Consider the following 16,220-nt stretch of genomic DNA (forward strand, 5'->3'; position numbering starts at 1 on the left):
TGTAGGCCCAGCAGATGGACATCTCACTGGCAAACTGATAATGTCCTATAGCCTCACCTGGGGGAGAGGAAGAGATAAATTTCAGCCACCCCTCCGGATTCTTACCTGTCCCCCGGGAAGGCCCTGGCACCAAAAGGACAGTGAGGTTTGGGAGAGAGGGAGGCATGGAACATCCTCACCCAGCTCTGCCTCCGGGTGACGGTGGAACTTGGGGCACAGCTCCTCGCCTCCAGCCCTTCCATTTCCCCATCTGTAAAGTAGGTGAAGAGGTCCCTTCTTAATTATTTTTTATTCTTTGGCCACGCCATGTGGCATGTGGGATGACCTTAATTCCCCAACCAGGGATCAAACCTGGGCCCCCTGCATTGGAAGTGCAGAGTCTTAACCACTTGACCACCAGGGAGGTCCCTGAAGAGGTCCCTTCTGACCCCAGACTTGACTACCTGCTGGAGCACCTGTGGCCACAACCAGGAAGTGTGTCTATAAGCCCGGTCAGGGCGGGATCCCAGGGCCTTCAGCTGATGGGGCCACTGGGCAGATGCAAGAGGGAGGGAGCAGCTGGAGGCCTTGGCAGGACAGGTGGGGTGTGAGGAGGGAGGAAACACACTGAGCTAGAGCCCAGTGTATCCCAGGCAGCTAACAGCTGAGCTGGTCTTAAAGTCAGGGCATGCCTCAACCAGTCTTAGCAGCTATTTATATCTCATACACCTCCTTATTTGGTAGCTGCCTGCAGTGCCCGGTACTGGATCCTCTTTCCAGTGATGTCTGCCTTCCTGATGAGCACACTGGGCTCCTGGTGCAGCTCTGACTCACACAGGGCTTCACACAGAACAGGCACTGGACTGTGTATGTGTTATCTGTTCCAAATACTCCTAAACCCATTCATATTTTTGAAATTTCTAATTGTGTTAAGTTACACATAATACAAAATTGGCCACCTTAAGCATTCCTGAGTGTAGAGTTCGCAGTGGTGAGCACATTCATACTGTTGTGCAACCATAATGACATCCTTCATCTCCACAAACTTTTCACCATCCCCAACTGAAAATTGGTACCCATTCTCCCAGTTCCCTGCTTCTCCCCTCCCCTGGCCTTGACAACCTCCATTCTACTTTCTGTCTATGAATTTGACTAGTTTAGGTACCTCATATAAGCAGAATCATGCAGGATTTGTCCTTTTGTGACTGGCTCATTTCACTTAGCATAATGTCCTCAAGGTTCATCCATGTTGGAGATGTGTCAGAATTTCATTCTGTTTTTTTTTTTTTGCGGTACGTGGCCCTCTCACTGCTGTGGCCTCTCCCATCGTGGAGCACAGGCTCCGGACGCGCAGGCTCAGCGGCCATGGCTCACGGGCCAGCCGCTGCGCAGCATGTGGGATCTTCCCGGACTGGGGCACGAACCCGTGTCCCCTGCATCGGCAGGCGGACTCTCAACCACTGCACCACCAGGGAAGCCCTTCATTCTGTTTTAAAGCTGAATCATATTCATTGCATCGTATTAGTTCCCAGACTAGGGATCGAACCCATGCCCCCTGCAGTGGACATGCGGAGCCCTAACCACTGGACTACCAGGGAATGTTAAACACGTTTTGTTTTATCCATTCATCTGTTGATGGACACTTGGATCACACCACACATTTTTACATTTCAAATGCAGTGTTGGAACCAGAATCCCCATTGCCAGAGTATAATCAAATGGAATCGGCCAGCTTTCTATCTTTCTATTTATTTTTTATTTTAAAATTTTATTTATTTATTTATTTTTGGCTGCGTTGGGTCTTCATTGCTGCTCGCGGGCTTTCTCTAGCAGCGTCACGCAGGGGCTGCTCTTCATTGCGGTGCTCAGGCTTCTCACTGCAGTGGCTTCTCTTGTTGCGGAGCACGGCCTCTAGCTGCGCGGGCTTCAGTAGTTGTGGCATGCAGGCTCAGGAGTCATGGCTCACGGGCTCTAGAGCGCAGGCTCAGTAGTTGTGGCACACGGGCTTAGTTGATCCTTAGTTGTGGGATCTTCCCAGACCAGGGCTCAAACCCATGTCCCCTGCATTGGCAGGTGGATTCTTAACCACTGCGCCACCAGGGAAGTCTCAGCTTTCTATTTAAAGCCTGAAGCTTTTCATTGATTTAGGGCAGGATCTGATGACCAAGAAAGATTTTATGACAAGTGGCATTTTCTTGGGGGGGTGTTGGGCTCACAGGATGATTGTCCCTGAAACCCCTAGAGAATGGGCTATAAGAGCAGTGTCTGGAGGTAGAGCAGTTAGGGGGGCTGAAAAGGCCTGGGTATAAACAGTAGAGAAGGTATCTGGGATTTTTTTTTTAAGTTGGAGATATATATATATATATATATATATATATATATATATTTAAGTCTAGTTGATTTACAATGTTGTGTTAGTTTCAGGTGTACAGCAAAGTGATTCAGTTATGCATACATGTATATCTAATTTTTCTTCAGATTCTTTTCCCTTATAGGTTATTACAAAATAATGAATACAGTTCCTTGTGCTATATAGTAGGTCCTTGTTGGTTATCTATTTTATATATAGTAGGGATTTTTTTTTTAAGGTAGGAAATGGCCCCTGAGGGTGAGTGCATGGAAAACTGGAGTCAGGGTGGTCCCCGTGGATTTGATTTGCTTTTTTTTTTTAATCTCTAAAGTGAGTTAGTTTATTTTATTTATTTATTTTTAACATCTTTATTGGAGTATAATTGCTTTACAATGGTGTGTTAGTTTCTGCTTTACAACAAAGTGAATCAGTTATACATATATCCCCATATCTCCTCCCTCTTGCATCTCCCTCCCACCCTCCCTATCCCACCCCTCTAGGTGGTCACAAAGCACCGAGCTGATCTCCCTGTGCTATGTGGCTGCTTCCCACTAGCTATCTACCTTACCTTTGGTAGTGTATATATGTCCATGTCTCTCTCTCGCTTTGTCACAGCCTACCCTTCCCCCTCCCCATATCCTCAAGTCCATTCTCTAGTAGGTCTGTGTTACCCCTAGGTTCTTCATGACATTTTTTTTTCTTAAATTCCATATATATGTGTTAGCATACTGCTTTGCTTTATTTATTTTTTTGGCCATGCTGCGTGGCATGTGGGATCTTAGTTCCCCGACCAGGGATCGAACCCACGCTCGGAGTCTTAACCACTGGACTACCAGGGAAGTCTCCCCGTGGATTTTAAAGACAACTGACCTTCTGGTCTGGCCTGGGGTGGAGAGACTGCGGGGCAGGTGCCAGAGTCCTTGATGAATGGTCAGGACCCATTTCCTTGACTCAGTTAACAGGGTTGATTTGTTTTTCGGAACAGCTTGTGTGGAGAAACCTTGCCTGGGACTCAGAATCATCCCAGTTAGAAGGGTAGGTAACCACGGTGAAGCTGGCAGCTCAGGACTCAGAGCTACCTTTCTTCTGCTGCTAGATTGTGATCTGACCACCTGCACCAGCGCCAGGCTCCTGCCCAAGACCTTCCCAGGGCTCCCCACTGCCTGCAGGCCAAGTCCAACCCCTCCCTGCCCTCCCCACCTCCCCCAGAGCTGGCTGCAGCCTGCCCTTTCCTGCCGAGGATTTTATGCTTCAACAGTGAATGTAGAACTGCTTCCAGCTGCCCTCCTCCACCATCCGGTCCCTGAGCTCCACGCCTGTGCATCTGCAGTCTGCAGCAAGGGCACACGGCTGGCTCAGCTCATGTGGCACCTTCCCTGCTACCCTCACTCTCAATCAGTCTGGCATAATGGCTGCTTCTCTGACCTCTGACAGCACCTTGCAGGTGCCTCTACCACTGCACATTCCCAGTAAAATGTTCTGCTTTGGGGTCTGCTTCCCCTCTTAGCTTCTAAATTCCTTGAGGACAGGTGCTGCTACTTTTCACCTTTGTTTCCCCCATTCATTCACTCATTAGACATATATTTATTGAACTGAAATGATGCACCAGACACTGCTCTAGTTTGAATGAATGCATGTCCTGGGATTGGGCCTTTTTGACATTCATTCATTCATTCATTCTACACATATTGAGTGTCATAGATACTGGTGGTACAACAGTGAACAAATATAAATACAGTCCCTGCTCTCAAGAGATTTTGGGGGGAAGACCGACATTCAGATAATCATACACAAACAAACATAATGTTTCCATCATGACAGGTGTTATGAAGGATGGGGAATTGGAGTGTGAGAGTGGATCAGAGGGGTTGGACTTGGTCAGGAGCCTAGAGAACACTTCCCCAAGAAAGTGATACTTGAGCTGAGGTCTGAAGGTTGGGGAGAGGAGGGAATAGCATTCCAGAGAAGGGAATAGCATGTGCAAAGCCTTAAGTCATACATTGGTTAGAAATGCTTTTGGCTTCAAGAAACAAAATCTGACTGCCAGTGGCTAAAACAATTGGGTGTTTTTGTTTTTTCTCATACAACAAAAAATATGGAGGTGGTGGCTGCTGGCACTGGGCCAGTTCTTGCACTCTGTCTTTGAGGTTCTTTCTGCTCTACCATCTTCTGTACATTACTTCTTGTGCTCAGGCCTGTCCTCTTATCAGCCCAGCTCCAGACATAAGGATGGTTTTCAAAGGCAGGAGGTAGGGAGGACCAAGCAGAAGCCTGACTTATCCAGAAAACCCAGGACATCTTTCCCAGAGGCCTCCCTGCAGCCTTCCCCTCATAGCTCCTTGGTCTATGATCATATGACCATCCCTTGGTGCAAGGGATGCTGGGAAAGCTAGTATTTCACTTCTGTGGTGGGAACAGGCAAGGGAAAGAAGGTTGGGAATAGCTTGGTACCGATACATAGTGGGAGGGAGCAAGGCAAGTTCTAGAAACTTAGTAAAGGGAGCTTTGTAGAGACATTAAAGCTGGCTGGGTACGTAGGGGCCAGTATTAGTTTGCTAGGGCTGCCATAACAAAGTACCACAGACTAGGCCGCTTAAGCAATGGAAATGTATTGTCTGACAGCTGGGGAGGCTGGAAGTCCCAGGGTTGCTTTCTTCTGGGGCCTCTCTCCTTGACTTGCAGATGAACTGTATCTTCATATTGTCTTTCCTCTTTGCTTGTCTGTGTCCTAAGTGCCTCTTTTTTTTTTTTTTTTTTTGCGGTACGCGGGCCTCTCACTGCTGTGGCCTCTCCCGTTGCGGAGCACAGGCTCCGGACGCGCAGACTCAGCGGCCATGGCTCACGGGCCCAGCCGCTCTGTGGCATGTGGGATCTTCCCGGACCGGGGCACGAACCCGCGTCCCCTGCATCGGCAGGCAGACTCTCAACCACTGCGCCACCAGGGAAGCCCTAAGTGCCTCTTCTTATAAGGACACCAGTCATTTTAGATTAGGGGCAACCCCAATGACCTTATATAACCTCAGTTACCTCTTTAAAGGTTGTGTCTCCAAATACAGTCACATTCTGTGGTGCTGGGAATTGGGGCTTCAACACAGGAATTTGGGGGAGAGAGGGCCACAGTTCAGTCCATAACAGGGCCAAAATTTGTAAGGCTCTGTAGATCCTACTAAGGATTTAATTCTCATTCTAAAAGTAACCAGAGGGACTTCCCTGGTGGTGCAGTGGATAGGACTCGTACTTCCAATGCAGGGGCCCCAGGTTCGATCCCACATGAATGCCACAACTAAGATTTTACATGCCACAACTGGGGAGCCCACATGCTGCAACTAAGGAGCCCGCCTGCTGCAGCTGAGTCCCAGTGCAACCAAATAAGTAACTAAATATATATATATAAATGATGTTTAAAAAATAAATTAAAAAATAATAAAAGTAACCAGAAACTATGAAAAAGTTTTAAGCAAGAGAATGACACAGCATCTTCAGATTTAGATCACTGGCTACAATGCAGAGGATGGAATGGGATGAGCCAGAGTAGATGCCCACAGACCAATTACCAGGCCACTGAAATAGCCCAGCAAGAAATGATGATAGCTTAGAGTAGTGGCAGTGGAGATGCAAGAGGGCAAATTTGAGATAGATTTCAGAAGTGAAAAGGCCAGGACTTGGGCACAGGGGGGCTTTGGGAAGAGGGAGAGGAAGGCATCCGTCGCCTCTGGGCCTGGCTGGTGGTCCTGCATGGGAACCAGTGCTCAGGAAGCCTGGCCGCTGCTGTGAGAGGCAACAAGGAGCTGCAGGCACCGAGCTGAGGTGGGGTCAGCTAGGTGAAGGCTCCTCTGCGGCTTGGGGGGCTGGTGGTCTTGTACTGCTCTTCAAGGGTGAGTCCTAGGAGCTCAGATCCCCGTCCTATGAGGACACATAAAGTGAGTATTCTCTGCGCAGCTCTCTGATCAAAGGGCATTAGTTTCATCTGTCAATTACCTGTGCATTTTTATATTTTGGAAAATAGGCACAAGATGCTATGAGATATATATTAGATAATGTGGGGACCCACTCAAGGCCCCAGAGTTGATATCAAGATGATTTTAAGCTAAAGACATTTAAGATTCAACAGATGCAGAAAAAAAGCTTTTCTGAGTTTTCCTTACCTAACTAAAATCAGCAACTGCTAGGAAATGAGGATACCATAAATCCCCTTAATGGCCCTCAAGAAGGCAGAAATACAGTGCATACCCATGTAGACAATCATTATCACAAACCTTCTTATCTCTCACCTGTTCTAAAAACCCACTGGGCTTCCCTAAAGAAACCTATTGGGTTTTTCCCATAGAAGCCTTCTCTCTCCCTCCCTTTTCCCTACTAAGTTAGGTGTATAAGCCTTTAATTTTAGCCATTTAAAAAGCCAGCTACTTCTTTCGCTGGCTACTCTTATGCGTATGAAACAAACTCTTTTCTCCTGTTAATCTGTCTTTTATCAGTTTAATTTGCATGTCCTAGATAATGAACCTAAGAGAGTAGAGAAAGTTTTTTTTTCTCCCATGTAATTACCAAATCCAGAATGCATTGCCGTAATCCTTCAGATCAAAGCTCCCTGCTACGTGTGAAGCCAGAAGGATAAACAGACAGAAAGCTAGAAAGACACTCTGTACCTGTGATTATTTGAGAATGAAAAAGGAGTCTGTGTTGTCCCTCCCCTCCCCTCACAGTATCCCTTTGTCTCCTCCCTTCAGGTAGCCACACCAGGATGCCCGCTGCTTCGGTGCAGTTTCAATAGGTTTGATAACTTCTGCCTGGCTGGTAGACTCACACCCAAAGCATGCTGTGAACTGGTGTTAGGAGGAATCTGCTCCTCGGGACCCTGTCTCTCACTCTCTCTTCCCATTTCTCCCCAGCCAGCCTGCCCCATCTCTGGCCACACTCAGCCTGGCTCAGTGGGCTCCAGCCACACTGGCATTGGCAGTTCTTGGATTATATCAAGCATGACCCCATCTCAGGGCTTCTGTACTCGCTGTTCCCTCTGTCCTGTACACTATTCCCTTAGATTTTCAATTGGCTTATTCTTGCCAATCCTTTAGGTGTCTGTTCAAATATCATCTTAGAAAAGCCTTCCCTGGACTTCCCTGGTTGCGCAGTGGTTAAGAATCCGCCTGCCAATGCAGGAGAGATGGCTTCGAGCCCTGGTCTGGGAAGATCCCACACACCTCAGAGCAACTAAGCCCATGGGCCACAACTACTGAGCCTGCGCCCCTAGAACCCATGCTCTGCCACAAGAGAAGCCACTGCAATGAGAAGCCCGCATAATGCAATGAAGTATAGCCCCCGCTCTCTGCAACTAGAGAAAGCCCGTGCAGCAGCGAAGGCCCAACACAGCCAAAAATACATAAATAAATAAATTTATAAAAAAAAAAGAAAAGAAAAGCCTTCCCTGATGATCCTATCTAAATGAATGAATAAGTGAATACATTCACTGATGCCATCATTCTAAGACTGTGGCCCATTTAGACTGTACCCAGAAGAAGCTTTTTCTTAAAAAGACAAACAAACAAAATTCTGTTTTTTAACCAAATAAGGCTAAGGAATTGTTTTTTTAATTGATTTATAATATCGTGTGAGTTTCAGGTGTACAGCACAGCTATTTACATATATATATATACACACACACACATATATATATGCTTTTTTAGATTCTTTTCCCTTATAGATTATTATGTAATATTGAGTATAGTTCCCTGCGCTATACAGTAGGCCCTTGTTGGTTATCTATTTTATACATAGTAGTGTGTATCTGTTAATCCCCGCCTAGGGAATTCTTAAATTCATTCTCAGCACCCATTTCTTAGTCTGGACTCAAGAAGTCTTCTGAAATAGATAATTCCTACGGAGATTAGGCTGCCCTCTCCAGCCTCTGTTTCCTAGAAAGCTTGGTTTCACTAGGGCAGAAGAGAGAGTAGCGTTTACTCTAACGGTTAAAACACACACACACACACACACACACACACACACACACACACACACACACACACACACACACACACACACACACACACACCCTAGAAAGTACAGGTTAAAGCAGATAAGATTTTTCTAACTTCTTGGTATTTTAAATGCTTACTTTTCTCAAAACTAGTTGATCTTTTTCCCACCCACCCCTAGGGCTGTCCCTGGGCCTTTTTGTACTTTTGGAGATTACAGCTCACACTCCTAGCAAGGGCAAGAATGGAAACTGGAAACATTATTAGCATTTTTTGCTCCCTGCTTAAAAGAAAGCCCTCAAACTGCAAAAGCTATTTGGTCTGCACAAAGGCTTGGGGGTGTGGGAATGCCGAAGGGCTGAGACACCAGGCCATTTAAAGAGGAGGCAGTGAGTTTGCTACAAGTTTTCCTAATTTTTTTCCTAAGACCTTAGCTCCTGTCCTTTAGAGTGGGGGAGGGGAGCTTCACACTAGGGTAAACCAGCACAAACCTAAATTTGCATTCATTCCTGCATCTACCCGTTGGTTTATCTATTCATTTGTTTACTCAACAAAGATTTTGGGCCAGGCAGTGAGCTAAAGCTGAGGACAAAGAGCTCCAAGCATTATGTGCAGATTGTGGGAGGGGTAGGGCAAAATGTTTAAGGTTAAAAATAAAAATAACAGGATTTTAAAAATTAGACGATCAGATTCTAAATTTCATATGTAAAAGATAAAGTGAGAACTTTTCTGGAAAAAATAGTAAGATGGCACTAACAGATATTATATACCTTCAATAATATACAGCACTGGGATTTAAATAAAGAGAACAGAAAGTTCACAAACAGACTTGAGTATAAGAATTTAATATGGGACTTCCCTGTGGCGCAGTGGTTAGGAATCTGCCTGCCAATGCAGGGAACACGCGTTCGAGTCCTGGTCCGGGAAGATCCCACCTGCTGCGGAGCAAGTAAGCCCGTGTGCCACAACTACTGAGCCTGTGCTGTAGAGCCCACGAGCCACAACTACTGAAGCCCGCTGGCCCAGTGCCGGTGGTCCGCAACAAGAGAAGCCACCGCAATGAGAAGCCCGCCCACCGCTCTGTAACTGAAGAGAGCCCGTGCAGCAATGAAGACCCAATGCAACCAAAAATAAATTTCTTAAGAAAAAAAAGAAATGAACACTATTAAAATTTAAAAAAAAAGAATTTAATATGCCATAAAGATGGCATCTCAAGTCAGTGGAGAAAAGATGAACTATTCAATAAATGGTGTTGAGACAACTGGGTAACCATCTGGGAAAAATCAAAGCTGTCACACGTAACACCTTGTGCCCGGACAAATTACAAAAGGATCATAAATTTAAACGTAGTAAATCAAACCATAAAATTACTAGGAAAAAAAAAAGGGGGTGAATACTTTAATAACCTTGGGGTGGGGAAGACTTTTATAACTATGATACAAAATCCAGAAAACATAGAATTAGACTGCATCTTAAAAAAAAAAATCCACATGGCAAAAATCACAAGGAGAATCAGAACACCAACAACAAACTGAGAAACATATTTGCAGTTCATGAGAAACAAAATGCTAATTTCCCTAATTCCGCTTACAAATGATCTAAGAGAAAAATGGGCAAAGGTTGCGAATAGACAGAAAAGGAAATAAAGTATCTCTTAAACTTATGAGGATTAAGAGGAATGGCAAATAATTGTAAATCAACTCTACTTCAATTTAAAAAAAGAGAGGGGAATTCCCTGGTGGTCCAGTGCTTAGTGAAACGGGGATGGGGTTATGGGATCCTGGGCAAAGAAGCCTTTTTTTGTCCCCCGTTTCTTGTAGGCAAGACTCCAGCCTCCTTGACCTTTCCTGAGTTCCAAAGGGCAGATTCGAACAGTTGCTAATCAAAGGAGGAGCTGCCGAGAAATCACCCGAGGCAAGATTAAAGGGAGCAGAGAAGCCCATCAAATCAGGAGACCCTGAGACCCTGCACACACCCTCATCTTGTCAGCAACCCCACCTTTGAAGTATTGTTATAAAACTCCTCCTCAAATCCTCTTGGGTTGGCACTCACATTTTTTTGAGGCAGGAACCTTGTGTGTTCCCATTTGCCTGGCAAAGCAATAGTGTCCTTTTCTACTTCACCCAAAACTCTGTCTCCCAGATTCGACCCGGCACCGGTGCAATGGAGGATTCTGGCTAAAGCAATTTAACAGGATTCTTGCTAAAATTGGATGCAGAGATGAACACGGAAGTCCAAAAATTGAGGCCTCATTGTAAAGTTCAGGGGAGCCTGAGTAGAGTTTAGTCAAAGAATCTTTGTCATGACCCCCCCCACCCCGGCCCTCTTTTTTTGGCTGCTCTGCACGCTTGTGGATCTTAGTTCCCTGATCAGGGATCGAACCCCGGCCCTGGGCAGTGAGAGGCTGGAGTCCTAACCACTGGACCACCAGGGAAGTCCCTGTCAGGCCCTTTTCTACTTTTAAAAAAATGTTTAGTCACATGATTGTATTATTATTTAAAAAAATTATACAAAGGAAAAATTAACACAGCCTCTAATACAAAATAATTCATAAATTGTTGGAGAGGATACTTACACCGAAGAAGGCAGGGAACCACTGACCTATGTGAAAATACAAAGTGTTTTTACAGAGACCAAATCATTATTTGAACCCCCTTTGGAAAGAAAATAACAGGAAGATTAATATATGTGCTTATTGTGTGGGACTAGAATTCACACAGTAAGGTTTTCAAGGTTGTTCCACAGAGTGCAAAGTAGATCTGCCCACAGCAATAGAATCCACAGCAGCTTGGCACGATGCTAGCCTTATCTCTTATACTTTCTTTAATTTTGTAGCACTCGGCACAGACCGACAAGTGGGATTGCATCTTGTCTGTAGTCTTCCCTTTTACATTAAAAGCTTCCTCTAGGGGAGAGCCTGACTTCCAGTACCGGCTGGGGAAGGAACACTAGCCCCACAGCTACAATTCCTCAAGCTTCAAGCTCTGCTCTGTCACTCATGGGCTGTGTGATCCTGCACAGCATCTCTGCCTGTCTCTTCAACTTCATCTGCTCAGATTCATAGGGGCAAAATAATCTGTGCTTGCTCAACTTGACAAGCCTGTTGTGAGACTAGAACTAGACAAGGAGGTGACAGGCCTTTGAAAAGCATCAGTATGATTCTGATATAGGGTTGCCAGATAAAATATAGGAGGCCTAGTTATATTTGAAGTTCAGACAACGAATGTTTTAAGTATAAGTATATCCCATGCAATATTTGGGATATACTTACACTAAAACTCGATTTGTTATTTATCTGAAGTTCAAATTTAACTGGGCATCCTGTATTTTCGTATGCTAAATCTGGCAACCCTGTTTTAACATCATATAACAACATCAATGGAAACAATAATAAATACTTACCTAGCAGTTACTACACCTAGGGACTGTTTCTTGAGGCTTATATATATTAACTCATTTAATACTTATAAGGAAGATGTACCACTGGCCTTATTTCACCAGTGAGGAGACTTAGGCAGGAACTTGCCCAATGTCACTGGGCTACTATGTTCAGGCACTAAAGTCCGCTCATGATTCCTATGTAACCTGGCTGTTTGGGTAGCATGGGTCCAGCAAAATCAAAATCACTAATAAATATTTTGTGAGGGAAGAGGTAAATGGATTGCCTTGTGCTGAACTTTTCTCCCAGAGAAAGGGATGACTCTTTGTTTATTTTGTTTCCCTATAATACAAAACATCATTATTCCTATTGGTATGGATGGTGAGACAAGGCGTAGTAATTTTTCTAACAACAGAGAATTCTTTCATCCATTGCCCACATATTATTGAGCACCTACTATATGCCAGACACTGTACTAGGGACTTGGGATACATCTGAACAAAATAGGTAAAGATTCCTGCCCTCAGGGAACTTATATTCTAGCTAGGAGAGATAGACAATTAAAAAATAAATAACAAGAAATTCTATAGTAAATTAGAAGGTAAATAGTATGCAATAAAGAAGAATAGAGCAGGGACTTCCCTGGTGATCCAGTGGTTAAGACTCCAGCTTCCACTGCAGGGGCATAGGTTCGATCCCTGGTCGGGTAACTAAGATCCTGCATGCCAAAAAAAAAAAAATGAAAGAAAGAAAAAGAAAGATGGAGCGGAGTAAGGGGATTAGGAGTGTAGGAGGGTGGGGTGAGGTGGTGAGGAAACGTGTTGCAATATTTTAAAAGGCAGTCAGAGGAGAAATTGAGATTTGAGAATTTCTTTTTCTTAATTGTTTTAATTTTTAAATTAATTTTTTAAAATTTATTTATTTAAATTATTTATTTTTCACTGCGTTGGGTCTTCGTTGCTGTGCGCGGGCTTTCTCTAGTTGCAGTGAGTGGGAGGCTACTCTTCGTTGTGGTGCGCGGGCTTCTCATTGCGGTGGCTTCTCTTGTTGCGGAGCACGGGCTCTAGGCACACAGCCTCAGTAGTTGTGGCGCACGGGCTCAGTAGTTGTGGCTCGCAGACTTAGTTGCTCCGTGGCATGTGGGATCTTCCTGGACCAGGGCTCGAACCTGTGTCCCCTGCATTGGCAGGCGGATTCTTAACCCCTGTGCCACCAGGGAATCCCTTAATTAATTTTTTATCGGAGTATAGTTGATTTGCAATGTTGTGTTAGTTTCTGCTGTACAGCAAAGTGAATCAGTTATACATATACATATGATAAATGGAATATTGCCTGCCATTATCAGTAAACAAAGGATGTCACAGTCATCAGCAGTTGCAGCTCACTAGGCTGCGCTGGTGATCCCTGAGGGGACTCAGGAAGGAAAGAATACCTGCCATCTAGCAGCCATCAGACTGCAGCCACTCCCTGCGGTGAGCCCTGAGGAAACTCAGGACGTGAAAACACAGGGTACTGGCCCCAGACAGCTGAGGTGCATATCAAAGGAATGATTTCAGTGAGCCCAACTCTTGCATCTTCCCATACATAGAAAAATGTTAAATTCCTTAACTTGAGATATCTGGTTTTCTTTTATTAACAGTAATCTTTTGTTCCTACTAACTTCCCTTTGTTACAAAAGTATATATCCCAGCTCCCCTCCTCTCCTTGGAGCAATATTCTCAGGGTTACTTGAGACACTGACTCCCGGGCTTGAAGTCCTAAAAACTCCAGCTGAATAAAACACAACTCTCAATTTTTAGGTTGTGAAGAGTTTTTTAGTCAACACATTTATCTACTCTTTTTAGGAGTCTTTTCTCATATAGGTCATTACAAAGTATTGAGTAGAGTTCCCTGTGCTATACAGTAGGTCCTTATTAGTTACCTGTTTTATATATAGTAGTGTGTATATGTCAATCCCAATCTCCCAATTTATCACCCCCAGCCCCGAGATTTGAGAATTTCTGGTTGAGTTTTGGCAAAAGCTTGGAGGAGGTAGCCAAGGAAATGTCTAGATGATGAGGTTGTGAGAGTGTGACTTGCGTGTTTGGGTCAGCATGAAACCAAGTACAAATCCTTTCCCTGCCCCCAGTTTCTTGTTTATAAGCTTCATTCAGCCTCCTTGATATTCCCTGAGTCCCAAAGGGTGGATTCAAACAGTTGCTAATCAGGGAAGGGAGGGAATACAGAAACAAAGAAGGAGTAGTCAAGAAACAATAGTGAAACCTCGGGGCAGGGTCCTGGTTCTTCCTGAAGGAATGTACATAACAATATCTTTGAGTTCTTCTGCAGGAACTAAGGTCCCCACCCAGGTGGAGGATGGTAACTTCCGCAACTTCGGGCTGAACGCTAGATTCCTGGAGCACCGTCCAGTTACCTCACCACCAACCAGTCAGAAGAAAGTCACACACCTTGCAGCCCTCACCCCTAATTTTGCCTATAAAAACTTCTCCTTGAAAACCATCGAGGAGTTGGGGTTTTTTGAGCCACCCGTTCCCCTTGCTTGGCCCTGCAATAAACCTCTCTCTGCACCAGACTCTGATGTTTAGGTCTGTTTGGCCTCACTGTGCCTCGGGCACACAAACTTGCATTTGGTAACAAGCTTGAGGTCAGAGTTCCTGGAGAAGCGAAAAAGGGGCAGAAGAGAGATGAGGTCTGTAGATGGGGCCTACTAAAGCCTTACCCTGATTGAAACCCTCCTTGGAGTACTTGGAGCAGAGAAAGTCACTTTGGCTGCAGGGCTGAACAGGAAGATCTAAAATTCAGAGCTCAGCTTGGCTGGGCACATGGGGTCTCGGGGACAGTCTGGGTTCCATCCTCAATCCATCTTAAAGTTGAGGCCCAGGGCCTTTCCAGGTGTATCTCTGTGACTCAGATCTTTTACCATCTCATGTGACTGCTCTGAGGGCCCTGAGCTGAGCATCACTGCTTCCAGGTGAGGGCAGCAGTGAGGAGACAAAAAGAATCCATACTTTACAAGAGGATTTTTCTAAAATAGAATTGTTTTAAATGACCCTCTTTCTTAACATAAAAAAGTTTCAGTACTTCCTTTCCTACTCCCACATTTTAAAAACACAATTTATCACTTGACTGTGTTAAAAAGGAGACAGAAGGCCCAAAATGGAGTCACTTGTGCTAAACCTCACATCACCAAACCAAGACTTATGCCTAGCCTGTTGTCTCAACCCCCCAGGAATGTAACCTTTAACCAGTCAACCTGGAATTACCTGGTCAGCACTAGGTGAGGTGATAATGACCAGTAGGCCCCTTCTGTTCTTTTTGGGAGAACAATGCTTTCTTTGCTAATAAGTTCCTTTTTCTGCCCCCTTTCAGCCTTTAAAAACCTTTCCTTTTCTACAGCTCAGTGCAACTCCTTTCTAGATGTCCAATTCATGAATTGTTCAATAAAGCCAATTAGATCATAAAATTGACTTGGTTGAAATTTTGTTATTTAACAACAACAGATAAACCCTAACAGATAAAGACTACCAGGGACACACCTGTAGTCCAACAAAGATTTATTAACTTGCCGCCGCAGGGGAGGCCACCCAGGAGCGGAATGTGGGCATCTTGGAAAGGGGAATAGGGAGGGGCTTCTCACAGGGTTGAAGCTCTTTTTGGGTAACAACACAGCAGAAGAGGAGACCAGCTCTGGTTTGGGGTGCTGTCGTGAGGTGGGGCAGTTTAGAAACTGGGTGTCTCATAAATCTTCTTTGGGAGGTCAGAGGGAGAAGTGAAGTGGGGCTGGGAAGGTCATTAGCAAAAAGCTGTGATTACTCAAAAGGGGATTGTTAGTCATTTTGCAGTCATGGTGTGGCCTTGGGTGAAACATTGTTTTCTGTTGGCTTTGCCACTGTCCTTGTTTGTGTCTGTTGGGTACATTGTGGTCTGATTATCAGTGTGGTGGATTTTCACTTTCTCAAGGTAGAGAGACTATAGAAAAGCAAATTTAAGGGCTCATGAAAAACTGCTCAGGATTTAATATGCAGCATCTGTGTGGACCATGGGGTTTAATCAGAAAGTAGGATTAAATACTTTTTAATGTTCTTAGTTTTAGAAATAACTCTTAGAAGCTGGGATATTTCAGACAGCTTTTGTTATTCAATATCTATTAAGTTAAAACTGTAGTGTGAAGCACAGTGGACTCTCATTTAATTTTCATAATCGTCTCTGGGGTAGGGAGTTATTTTTAAATTATTATTATTATTTTACAGATGGAAAGCAGGAGACTAAGAGGTAAGTTAACTTACTCAAAAACACATTGCTAGGAATGGGAGAAGCCTGGAGGTAATGGAGACAAGCTGACTGCAGAGCATTTGCTTAGCCACCATACTATTCTCTTGGGTTGAGAGATCCCACCTCTGATGGGAAGAATAAGAGAGAACATTTATTAAGTGTTTAGTCTGCCAGGCACTAAGCTCAGTGATTGCCACACATATATAAACCTCACCACAACCCAATGTGGTGGGGCCTACTCTCACCCCCATTTGAGAGATCAGGAGACTGA

The 16,220-nt window shown here is 44.7% G+C and overlaps 1 non-coding gene across 1 annotated transcript; it reads right to left on the bottom strand.

Moving 5' to 3' along the window:
- Positions 1–330: 330 nt before the first annotated feature.
- On the bottom strand, positions 331–403 carry TRNAG-UCC (transfer RNA glycine (anticodon UCC)). Its single transcript has one exon. It is a non-coding gene; the product is annotated as a tRNA-Gly (tRNA).
- Between the last annotated feature and the right edge of the window lie 15,817 nt (positions 404–16,220).

This window comes from Orcinus orca, chromosome 9 (assembly GCF_937001465.1).
Source record: "Orcinus orca chromosome 9, mOrcOrc1.1, whole genome shotgun sequence".
Lineage (NCBI taxonomy): Eukaryota > Metazoa > Chordata > Mammalia > Artiodactyla > Delphinidae > Orcinus > Orcinus orca.